Here is a 12,633-nt window from a genome sequence, read left to right as displayed (position 1 = left end):
TTTCAAGGTTTTAGAATTGTTGATTTTATTTGTTAAAAAGAGAAAAAAAAACAGCATTCAATTTGAATTTTATAGCACAATTCTTTCTGGATTTTCCTCCTATCATTCGGGTCACTTAGTCTCTTTCCCAATCTCACTTCCTCTTTCTGAATGACAAAGTCGTAACCTCAGCACACACAAAAGCTCCATGGACTCTCCAGGGACATGTCATTCAGGCCAGTAGTTTCATCTTTTCACATACATTAGTTTACTTCCAAATCCCTATCTCCAGGCTGTAACTTTCATAAATCAGATCTCCATGTGACTGAAAAGCAGGAGAATAGAGCACCTGAGAGTGGGAATGACAATCAGACTTTTTGAACTTAAATTTTAACTCTGCCATTTACTTCCTTTGTAACTTTAGACAAGTCAACCTTATTTTTGCTTCAGTTTCATCATTGGCAAAATAAATATAATAATAGCACCTAGGACAACACTCAATAGACATAACATTAATGACTAATGTATAAACTATACTACTAAAGAATATTTATATTTGAGCATCTTCACCTTAATGTGCAATAAGCATATCAAAGCTTTTGCTCTCCCATACCAAGCTTCTGGGACCAAAAATTTTCCACATACCCCACGAGAAATTTAGGATTAATTAAGTGTAGATCAGTCTCTTTACCCAACCACTGCCACATGACTTCAGTCACAAAATTCTGTTGACTACAGTTTCCCAATGTATTCACTCTATCTCCTCTCCTTTCCAAGACTGCCTTATTTCAGATCTTCATGTTGTTCCTTCAGGTCACTACAGTCCCTCCTTACAGAATTCCTTTCCCAATTCTCAACCCCTGTAATCTCTACTCCTCACTATTGCCAGAAATGATCTAAAATGCAAAGCTAATGACATCACTTCCAGATCACTGTCTTACAGTTCATGAGTTTTCAAGATAAAATGTTTGCATAATCTAGCCTATATTTTTACCTGCAACTTGATCTGTCATTCTCCTATACTTAAGATACTCAGGAAACATAAACACACACAAATACACACACACACACACACACACACACACACAAACACCCCTCCTGGATTTTGTAATACATATTGCCTGCTCTTTGGCTGGCTACTCCAAACCTTCCCCCAAAATTATACTCCAGGTAAAATTCCTTAACACTGTTCCTGATCTCCCTCTTATGCTTAGTATGTCACAGATATTCCTTCTCAATATTTCAATGGTGGCTTTGTCCTGCATCGTATCACCTGCTGTAGCTATGTGAATGTTTTAGCCACAAAACTCCAACCTTTACACAGGCAAGCAAAGAAAGTACTTCAGTATCTCCAGTCATTAGCACAGTGTCTGGCATTTAGTGGATACATAGAAGTTTTAAAGACCTATCACTAGATACAAAGTTTGCTTTAAAACATAAACTAATTGTTGATGTATTTTAAGTCTATTTACACCAAAGTAAAACTATATAATCTTGATTTCAGACTTGACAGGGCTAGTTTATATTCAACCCAAAGAGGCATGAATAAACCACATGAATTCTGGGGCTTTGGGTGCCAGGGGTCCGTAATAAGGAATGTAATCTTTTACATTTCTGATAATCACTGTACCTAATATAAAAAGAGAAACAAAAAACTTCCTTTCTTTCCTTTGTTTTCTTTCTTGAAATGCTCCTGTAAGAAGACAAAGATACCTGCACCTTATCACACTCATTTCTAACATCTGAACTTGCTATAACTACTACTGTTTTACTAATACTGGTGCTTGTAATCCTCATCTCTTGCTTTTTGACATCGTTATCTATTGTTCCTACTTTCCACAGCACTACAGCAGTCCTGACCTCCAGGTGTTGTAATTTTCTTTTTGAAGAATTCTGAAATTTGCACTAAAACACCTGACATGCTACAGCCTTTTCATTGATCTTATATCATCTTTAGCTCAAAAACATTCTATTGCTGGATGTATTTGTCTAACTGAAATTATATAACTCAGATAATTTTTTGAGAAATATCAAACCTCTTGATTACGTGAACTTAATCAAAATTCTGTCTTGCTATATTACAAGTTTAGGGAAAGAGAAAAAACTTTTTACATAATTTATCTAATAATTGAGCTTTAAATATGATATAAAATCTTTGTAACTATTTGCATATAAACAAGTACAATGGGTGTTTTAGCAAGCAGTGAAAGAAATCCAAAATGCAGTTGCCCTCCTACAATATGAGTATAATTCTGCCATAAACTGTGACATTTTCAAACTTCAAACTTTCTTTCTAGTCAGAAAAAAATCCACTGATGATGAGTTGAGCTGTCTCCTTGTGAATTAGTGAAGAGTAGAACTTTCTCAACTTGTCAAAGGGCGAATCCCAAAATACATATGTAGTGCAATAGATGGTTTGACATTTAATAGCATTGGTGCACTAACTTTCCTCTCTGATGCTTACCTAAAATTTGTGGACACTGAGTAAAGCATCGAAAGATATTTTCAACACAAATGCTGGATGACTTTGAGATTTCAAGTGTTATCAAACAACAATTTCACAATCCTGGATGATAATTCCAAAGAAACATTTACTTATATCCTGACAATCTGAAAAGTAATGTTGATAAACTCTAATTACAGAGAAATTAGTTATGCTAATTGTCCAATTTCTAAGCATAAATTCCAAAGGGCACTTCAAAGCCATATAAAGAAAAATGCTTATTTGCTATAATGAATCAAAACCGTTCAATAAGACCTAGAAACCAAGTCCTAGGACTAACAAAAATAATTACATTAAAACTGCAATATAATAACCATGAAGCATAAACAATCATATTTGAGCCTAGTCTATGACAAGAACCAGAAGCGTCTTCACAAATAATAGATCAATAAACTTGACCACATAAAAAATAAATATGCTCATATAAAGAAGATTTTAAACAAAACTGAAAAGCAAATGAAATACTCTACAAATATGGCTGGAAAAGATAATATCTTAAGCATTTATACAAAAATAAAATAGTAAGTCCTCCACAGAAATATGGTCATCAGCCATGGAAAGGTAAGTCACAGAAAGAATTAGCTGATGTAATCACAAACCAGTCTAAGAATCAAATATGTGTGTGTGTGTGTGTGTGTGTGTGTGTATGTGTATGTGTATCTTAGTCCTATCACACCTAAGATTCACAAAACAGAATTTCCTGAGCAACTTATTACAAAGTCACACTATTAGAATAGACACACACACACACGTAAAATCAATGATGTGTCAAAGGCAATTTATCAAAGATCTAAAATGTATAATGTTCATCACTAGAGTATAACAAGATGAGCACAGCATTTTAAAGACTGATGAGATACTCTAAAAATAAATTTGAAAATATGTTCTAAGAATCTTAAAATACGTATGCATTACTTTTGACAATTAGTTCCAACCACAGGACTCTTTCATAAGTACATGATTTGAAACAAAGGCACAATATCTGTTTTTTTCAATATATTTCTGTTCCTCTCTCATGCACATGTGCACATGCACACAAACACACGTATTTAGTGGAGCATTTCAAAAATGGAAATAAGTTGAAATCCCCAAAACTAGGGAAAGGTTAAGTGATTTAGCTACATCCAGAGATACATATTATAAACTTAGTACAATGAGCGGAGAATGCATAATCACACATATGTATAAATCCAATTGCATTTCCTAAAATGTTAAATTAACTCTGGGTAGAAAACTCACGGTCATTTTGTTTCCTTCTTTATATATGTCTGTGTTTTAAAAAATGTAATTAGAAACAAATCACGTAAGTCGAAGTTTTGACTGATCCCTTGAAGGAAAAGATATTTAAAGCCGTCTGAACCATGACATCTTAGACTGTCATTGAGCTTTTGAGCCAGAGAACTGGAAATATCTCTGCCAAGCTTTTTTTTCCATATATGACTAGGAAACTAAGAGCCAAAAACAACATGTCTGAGGTATCAGAACTAGGTAGGAATTGCACACTTGAGCTACTCAGTACTAGCCTAGTTCATGAGCCTTCCTTTACCTGAGGAATCAGATCTCCATAATTTAAAACTCTGGTCCTCAGGTCCAAAAATACTTGTTCCAGACGTGAAATGCTGATGTGTATTTCTGTTGCCTTTCTTCTTAGTCCTATCACACCTAAGATTCATGAAACAGAATTTCCTGAACAATTTATTACAGTCACACTATTAGAATGGATGTGAAAGATGATCTACTAAAGCTACTCATAACAGAAGACCTATTTCTGTTCTTCAAGACTGTACACTTACATTCTGCCTTGAAAAGCATCCTAGGCATGTTGGAAATGTAATGGATAGGACTTTGGAGGATAGCTTTAGAAGGGTATGCTGTGCATTTTTCTTTATACTTCCTAAGCAACCTCTCAAAGACGACCCCATTTCTCATCCAAATAGGCTTTTGGGTTTGTTTTCTTCTGGAAAAGTATGAATTGTGTTATTTCTATGAGTGATGTTTGGTCATTAGAATTTTTAATGAACTCATTTTAAGTGCATGCTTTGAAATATTTTTGCAAATGTTTACACTTGTGTAACTAACACCATGATTAATATGTAGACCATTTCCATCACTTACAATGTTCACCCATAACTCTTTGCATTGCATCCCTTTCCCTACTCACAATCTTAGGCAAGAACTTATCTGCCTTCTGTCACCATTCATTAGTTTCCCAGCTCTAAAGCTTCATAGGAATGGAATTATACAGTATTACTCTTTTGTGTCTGGCTTCTTTTACTCAGCACAATGTTTTTAAGATTCATTCATGTTGTTGTTAATATAGGTTCCTTTATAATGATAAGCAGTACTTCACATATGAACACATACCATACGCTGTTTACACGTTCACTGACTAAAAATCATTTGGGGTCTCCTCACTTTATATTATAGATATAGATAAAGCTGATTTGAATTTTTGTATAGGAGTCATTTTGTGGACATATATTATGATTTGTTTTAGGTAAATACCTAGCAGCTCATTTGTTGGGATGTATAGCTAAGTGTAAACCAACTGTATTATTTCAAAAAACAAAAACCTGCTAAACTGCTTCCCAAAATGAATGTACTATTTTACAATCCCACCATACTTGCCAACATTTTGCACTACCACTTTTTAAAAAACTTACTTTTCTCAGTGTGATCTCATTGTGGTTTTAATTTGTATTTCTCTGGTACTTAACTTTACATGTGCTTGTTGGCTATTCATAGATATTCTTTTAGATATTTCTGTTCATCATTTTTTGCTATTTTATTGGGTTTCTGTTTTCTTCTAGTTATATGTATTCTGTCCGTATTTGGGATAGGAGTGCTTTATCACACACATGTATTTTGAATAGTACCAGTGTATGATTTCATTTGATTAACCACATTGCTTAAAGAACAAATTATAATTGAGTTTTTAACTTATAATACCAAAACTTGTGATTTTTTTCTAATTTCCTTGCTTTATCATATTAAACCCACAATAAAATATTAAATAGAAGTGGTGGGAATAAATGTTTGCCTAATTCCTGCATTTGAAAGAATTTTTTGATTCGATCCAATGTGTTAAATTCATTGGTATGAAGTTGGTCATAATATTTTCTTATATTTTAAATATTAAAATGATGCACAGTTTTGACACTGGTAATTTGTATCTTCTGTCCTATCTTCTAGTTGGAGTCTTATCAATTTTCTTAACTTTTCCAAAAAAAAGTTAAAAAATTATTAAATTGATTATTTCAAAGGACCAGCTATTGGTGGCTCAGATTTTTTTGAAATATATTCCATTTATTCATTCTTTCTACTGTCTATCAGTTCATTCTCTGAACCACTTTGGGTCTAATTTGCTCTTTTTTGATTTTTAAGGTAAAAGTTTAGAGGACGGATTTTAGATCTTTTGATTTAGTGTAAGCATTTAAAGCTTTCAACTTCCTTGTAAATAGTTTTATAGCTCCATCACACAATTTTGATGTTATGATTTTATTATCATTGATCAACTATTTCCTAATTTTTCCTGTGATTTCTACTGTGAAGTATGGGTTATTTGGAAACATGCTTAACTTCCAAATACTCAGGAATTACTCTGCAATCCTTTCCAGAATAAGGCAAGTTATGAATTAAATTCAATAGAAAATACTAATAGAGTATCAATCTATCTTTCCAGGCCCATTGTCACATGCGTCCTCCTCAAGCATTCAAGGTTAAGGCCAACCCTATTGTTGTTTCTAGCCCATCCTATTTCTCTGAACCTATTATTTCTACCTCTTGGACTACCTTAGTGTCTCAGGCCCCCTTCATTTTTTCCTACTAAAGTCCTTCATTGGATTATAGATCCAGTTAAAAGTACTTTTCTTTAAAAAACAAAACAAAAACAACAAATACACACACACACACACACACACACACACACACATATATCTTAGAGGGATTTGCTCATTCTTTTGTCCATTGTTTCCCCATCATATCATATTTATTTCTTCATAAGCTTATCTCTTGGTACATAGAGGTACTTTGAACTAACTGAAACAAAATTGTTGAAGCAAATAATATACGTTTTAAAATCTACCTTTTGTTAATAGACATACGTCCCCTTCATCATAATTTTCTTTAACATAAAATCACTTAATATTTGTTTTGTAATAGTCTCTTTCTTTTTTAAAAACCTGTGGGGGTGGTGAGGGAAGAGAATCTCTTTTTTGTCTTGGCAATATTCAGATTAAGCCATCTCTACGAATTAAATCATCAGAAAGTTACAAAAGCAGTCAAGCTTATATTGTGGGCAATAGGCTACTGTTTAATTTGCAATTACATGCACAATTTAAAAACCACTTTAAGATAATTCAGCCTCTGGAGTATTGCTAACATATTAGCTTCTATAAAACACATTCAAGGGGGAGAAAAGATCATATGGAATAAGGTGATAGGAAATAAGGAATATTAAACTTAGGGTGTTAATCTCCCAAACTGAGAAAAGTAATCTGTTCCATAATTGTGAAACACATTGATAAAGTGTTTATTCCCCAGTGTTAAGCTTCTTTATGTGAAGAATTTGCAATTAAAACTGAAATGCAGTCAAGCTTGGGAGACATCAAGTGTATTATGCTTTATTATATATCAACCAAGGAATCTAAAAGAAAAGAACACACTAGTCTTTTCTGTTTCTGGTAACACAGTTTACTTCTTCACACTGTGTTTATCAGAACCAACAACCTTTCGACAAAAGCATAATAAGTGTCTATGGCAATGGGCATGCAGTTATGGAACGTGAAAATGGTAAACACAGTAACTTATTTCTTAGAAAAAGATATGCAGAAGATGTGGGTTAAAAGTGCAAAATTAGTTCTCAAATTTTGAGAAAAAGATGTAATTTCTTGAACATTTCAGTCAAAGTGATGATACAATTTCCCACTGTCCAGGAAAATGCCTTCTGCCTTCCTGGTCTAGAATACTCGCTAACAAGAGATATTTGACAATATTTTTTTTTTTTTATGTGCACAAACAGTACTAAGGCCTAAAAGAAAAGCACAGAATATAAGTCCCAATAACAACATCAAATAGCATGCCAGAAACCCTTAAGTGTAATCAAGAAAGCTTTATTTTCCAAAATAATTTTTAAAGTATACAAAGAATACACATTAAAACGACACCATCTGGAACACCTTCTGTTTAGAGCTTTTTAGAGGAAAAATGCTCTGTGTGTGGAAAATATTGTTGCAATATTTTTCTGTCTAAAGACACTCATGCTATGCATATAGAGAAAATGACCATGAAGATTAAAATATCTATCTAAATAGTGACTATATACAGGGGATAATTATCAATTTATGAACATTTCCAGTTTAGGGGGTTCTTTCTCCTCCTTGCCTTTAAGAAACATTAATGTATTTTAGCATTTTAATCAAAGGTAGATAAGAACAGGAAAAACATGTGAAATTAATTCATTAAATTTATGTATGATTTACATTTCTGGCTCAAGCTGTTACTAGCAAAAATTAAAGGTTCAAGCTTATAGCTGGTTGGTTTCTCTTTCTTTCAATTATTCACACTATCTCTATAGGCCATCAGTATAAACAATTGGAAGTTGTTTTACTTCCAAAAGCCACAGTTTTATCTGTCACTGACAAGTCTAACAGAATCTACCATTGCTGACAGTCATCATTTCCCAAAGGGCTAATAGATCAAAAGGGAGATGAAAACAAGGGTGGTAGAATGAAATTTTCTCATTTTGGCATGGTACTGAAACAGCTTTTCAACAATCACAGCTATAATTAACTAGCTATGTTTGAGTACTGGGAGAGAAGTGCATATTCTCTATCTTGGCAAATGATACTATCATTCATAGCATCACCCAGGCCAGAAGCTCAGGGGTCATCACTCTTATCTCCCAGTTCGCAAAGCAATTGAAAATCGACTGGTATCTCTCTCAACATCCCACTACCACATGGAGAAAACTATCAACAACCAAAATCATCCATCAATTCTTCTTTTCTTACTTTTGCAGTTGAGGGATCTTGCTTTCTTGCTTGTACTCTCTCTTAGACCTTCAATCTCTCCCATTTTCTGTTTCTTTTCCATCAAAATTTAAACTTGTGTAAGTTCAAGCCATCTGAAAACAAACTGCATATATATGCCCTTTCTGGGTCAAATCCCTTACCTCGTTAATCCTATGAACCTCCCTCCAGATATCTTTGACAAAGTGACCTCACCAGCTGTCTTGGTTTACTCAGTTTCCATTCTTAATCTGATCTAGTACCTGCCTGTTCACTTCTGCTCTCCCCCAAGTCACCAGATGGACTCCAAATCACTTATCTCATGGAGTATGTATTCTCACTGAGCATGTCCTTCTGTCAGCACTTGACATTTTTAACTGATCCTTCCTTTTTGAGACACTCTCTTCCTGGACTTTGTAACACGTTGTACTCTCTCTTAGTTTCTGGCCTCACTCTCTGAGGAAACAAGCAGCTACTTCTCCCTGACAAATTCCCCTAACCCAAAATGATGTACAGTCATCAAAGCTCCAACACAGGGCTTCTTCCTTTCTCCTTCCATAGAATCACCCTAAGTAATTTCACTTTCTTCCTTCTTTACGCTGGTAACTCCAAAATCTGTACTTCCAACCTGTTAATCTTTTCATGAATATCTTATCCATAAAAAATAACTTTCTCCCATCAATTTATTCTTAGATGTCTTATAAGAATCTCATGCTCAACATGTCTTAAACTCATTATCTCCCAGGCTCCCTCCCAAATCTGCTCCTTTTTCCACTACTCCCTATATGATGTCTATGTAGCCACAGAATACACAAACACATGTTTATAAGTCTATGTAAATAAGTAGATATGAGACTCTGTTTTGCACCATACAGGGTGCTGTGCCTGTCACGTATGTATAGTCTTTGTTCTGGTTCTATCAGGGTTCATAACCTCACATTCTCGGCATCTACTGTGCAGATTCTTTACTTTTATGCACACTGTGGACCTCCCTTCTCTCTACTCCATTTTCAATTAGGTAGGAATTGTATGGACATGTTTTCTAATAATTTTATAAAAATGTTTTCTATTAATCATTTTTATTTTTCTAATAAATGCTTAAATTTTGAATTCTAGTAACTTACGGTGTCTATCCAGACTCTATAACACTTGTTGATTTAAATCCTGAGAAAGATCTCCACAAAGGTACTGGTAAATTAATATTGAACACTTGATTTTTAAAAAAATATTTAAGTTACAAATTGACCCTACTTTAACTTCAAAATGAATTATTTTCCTCAATATCATATAGGCAAAAGAAGGCTGTTTAAGTACTTAAAATGGGGCTTGGCACATGGTAACTGCCCCCACTGTCATCATTGTTATTATCAGATGATTATTGATTTGGAGTAAAAAGGAAAAGCAAGTAAACCAAAGACAGAAGCATGTGATAATATAGTTGCTTTTAAATGGTGGGTATGGTACATTAGCTACGCGAAGAGATTTACAGAAAATAACTTGGTTATATTTATCCTCACATTTCTCCCACTCCTATTATTACTCTTCACTTTCATAAAAATACTTTCAACATAACTTGTTAGTAACACAGGTAGACAAAAACTTTCAATTACCAAAAACGTTATTAACTGTCTGGGACCATTATTTTGGAATTTCATTAGTTTTCTACTTTTCCATGAACTCAAAAATAATATTACAAATGAATTTCATCTCCTGATTTCTGCAGTCCAGCGGTAAGATCAAAACGTACAAAATATCAAAACATTTAGTGCTCTGGCTTCCATATCTTCCATTTATGAGGGGGTGGACTCCATGCAGTAAGCACCAAATAGAATTACATCAAACTGAATCATTCTAATCCATGTTTGCTACATTTCAATTAAAACCTATGTATCACTAGTCAAATACTTCACAGGTTAAAAAAAAAAAAGGGTACAAAAATACCTTGGCTATAATAACCTGAAAAAATGAAAAGGATAAACACATTTGTTAAGCTGATGCTTGTCTATTTGTTTAAGAACATAAGCTCTGAGGGGTCAGACACCAAGTTTGTATTGTTTACCTTTTTTATTTTCCTGCCATGGAAGTAGCAGTCAGTAGGCATTCCATAAATATTAATAAATGATTGTAAAACTGCATTTATGCTAGTATTTTAATGCCAAATCCTATCTATACCTAATAATTCCTCATTATTTCTGGACATAAAATTAACAATACTCTCACAGTACAGTGAAATCATCATCTAGTACCAAAAGTAAGAATCTAAAGTATCATTAACCATAATAATCCAAGAAATAAGTAAAAATGCAAAGTCCTAATTATCCCTAGAAGCTAAAAAACACAATCTGATATAAATATCTAATCAGCAATATGCTTGCTGTATAAAGCTCTTGATGTCGTCCCACGAAGTTGAAGGAAAGGCAGGTTCAGATGACCACTGAAAGTCATTATCCTTGTCACAGCAATAAAAATAATCAAATGAAGGCTTATTTAGCTATATTTTTATATCACAGTTAAACATTGAATAAGATAAGATTGAACTGCACAGATCCCTTTATACACAGATTTTTCTTTTGCCTCTGCCACCCCTGAGACAGCATGATCAACCTCTCCTCCTCCTCAACCTACATATATAAAGATGACGCAGATGAATACCTTCATGATCTACTTCCACTTAATGAATAGTAAATATGTTTTCTCTTATGATTTTAATAGCATTTTCTTTTCTCTAGCTTACTTTATTGTAAGAATACAAATAATCTTGCACTATTATAGAGCAAACCATACTGAACCAGTGTAATTAACAGTTTTTTTAAGCAAATTACAAGACGCCAAGGGGAGAAAAACCAATTTGTTGAAGAAGAGAGGCAGTTTGAAGATTTCCCAAAGAACTAAAAATAGAACTACCATTTGATCCAGCAATCCCACTACTAGGTATCTATCCAAAGGAAAAAAAAATGGTACTACCAAAAAGACACCTGAACTCATATGTTTATCACAGCACTATTCACAAGAGTAAAGACGTGGAATCAACTCGACTGCTGATCAGTGGTTGACGGGCTAAGGAAAATGTGGTCATATATACCATGGAATACTACACAACCATAAATAGGAATGAAGTCAAGTCCTTTGCAGCAACATGGATGCAGCTGAAAGTCCTTATACTAAGTGAATTAACACAGAAACAGAAAATCAAATACTGCATGTACTCACTTATAAGTGGGAGTTAAACAATGAGTATACATGGAAACAGAGATGGAAATAATAGACATTGAGGACTCCAAAAGTGGGGACTGAAGGGGGCAAGGGCTGAAAAACTACCTATTGGGTGCTACGGTCACTACTTGGGTGATGGGCTCAATAGAAGCCCAAACCCTAGCACTACACAATATATCCATGTAACAAACCTGCACATATGTAGATATGTGCCCCTTAAATCCAAAATTTAAAATAAAAGAAACTGTTTTCCTAATTGCTTCGGTATGTCCCTGGCTGCTCCTTACCAGGCTTCCTTGCGTGATCATCCTCCTCTTCTAGACCTTTACATATTGGGGGACCTCCGGCTATGTCTTCAACTCTCTTTTCTATCTATACTCTCTATGAGGTGAACCTGTCCAGTTCCTTGGCAAAATAGCATCAACACAGTGGTGACTTCCAAATTCACATCTCCAGATATAACCTCTTCACTTAATTTTAGACATGCGTATTCAACTGCTTACTCTCCAGATCCACTTTGCCACCAAAGAGACATCTCCGAGTTACCATTCCCAAAACCAAACTCTTGATCCACTGTCTTAAACTTACTAATATCCCACCTCTATTCTCCAAGTATTTGTTCTCTCAAAAAACAGCACCATAATTCAGTAATTGCTCAGGTCAAAAATTCTGGGATCATCCTTGACTCTTACACTTATCTAATCCATCGGCAGATCCTGACACCTCTACCTTCATGAAATATCCACCCACTCCTATTCTCAGGTAAGCCACTGCTTTCCTGGCCAGCATCCTAACTAAACATCCACTTTTGCTTTTGTCCCCCAGAAGTTGATTCATCTGGAGTCAGAGTAATCCTGTAAAAACATAAATCAGACCATTCCACTTCCCAGCTCTCAAACTGAGCAGCTTCCCATCATATTTTAATTAAAT

General features: G+C 34.3%; 1 protein-coding gene across 3 annotated transcripts in view; it reads right to left on the bottom strand.

Moving 5' to 3' along the window:
* Positions 1 to 12,633, bottom strand: part of LOC116463743 (arf-GAP with Rho-GAP domain, ANK repeat and PH domain-containing protein 2-like) — a 183,235-nt gene that overhangs the window by 72,930 nt on the left and 97,672 nt on the right. The gene's annotated exons all lie outside the window — the stretch shown is intronic.

Source organism: Hylobates moloch, unplaced genomic scaffold (assembly GCF_009828535.3).
Source record: "Hylobates moloch isolate HMO894 unplaced genomic scaffold, HMol_V3 SCAFFOLD_57, whole genome shotgun sequence".
Classification (NCBI taxonomy): domain Eukaryota; kingdom Metazoa; phylum Chordata; class Mammalia; order Primates; family Hylobatidae; genus Hylobates; species Hylobates moloch.
This window is presented reverse-complemented; position numbering and strand designations above follow the sequence as displayed.